The 409-nt window shown below is 31.3% G+C and overlaps 1 long non-coding RNA gene across 1 annotated transcript in view; it reads right to left on the reverse strand.

Moving 5' to 3' along the window:
* Nucleotides 1-362: 362 nt before the first annotated feature.
* The window catches only part of LOC138164871 (uncharacterized), a 6,158-nt gene continuing 6,111 nt past the window's right edge, over nucleotides 363-409 (reverse strand). Inside the window, exon 2 of the long non-coding RNA XR_011169205.1 lies at nucleotides 363-409. This exon is cut by the window's right edge and continues 153 nt beyond it. This is a non-coding gene — a long non-coding RNA (uncharacterized lncRNA).

The following is a 409-nucleotide window of genomic DNA, read 5'->3' on the forward strand; positions in this document are numbered from 1 at the left end:
AATAAAGCCATATTTCAATTGATATCACCATAATGAATATTCATAATCACCAAACTATGTGAAATGAAAAATCTTCAAAATATAGAGACTTAGCAGAAAAATTCCAATCATGTATAACCAGGATGAAGTAGATTTCATCTCCATTTTTCCCTAGGCTATTGGAGTTGTCCCAAAGATACTTTCAGTAAGTCAACAGAAAAAGAACTTACATCCCAATATTTTTATTCAATTACATAAAACAGCTATTTGTATTTTTCTGTGCAATAGTCCCCAGAACCTGAAACACAAAAGAACATTACCAGGATAGTGAGAATAGTGACTTGTTGATGGAATGAAAGCTCATAGTGAGTGGAGTTCATTTCTCTTTCTTTCTTTCTTTCTTTCTTTCTTTCTTTCTTTCTTTCTTTCT

Source organism: Petaurus breviceps, unplaced genomic scaffold (assembly GCF_028583685.1).
Source record: "Petaurus breviceps papuanus isolate PSGF00001 unplaced genomic scaffold, PetGlider_PUasm1.0 207, whole genome shotgun sequence".
In the NCBI taxonomy this organism is placed as follows: Eukaryota; Metazoa; Chordata; class Mammalia; order Diprotodontia; family Petauridae; genus Petaurus; species Petaurus breviceps.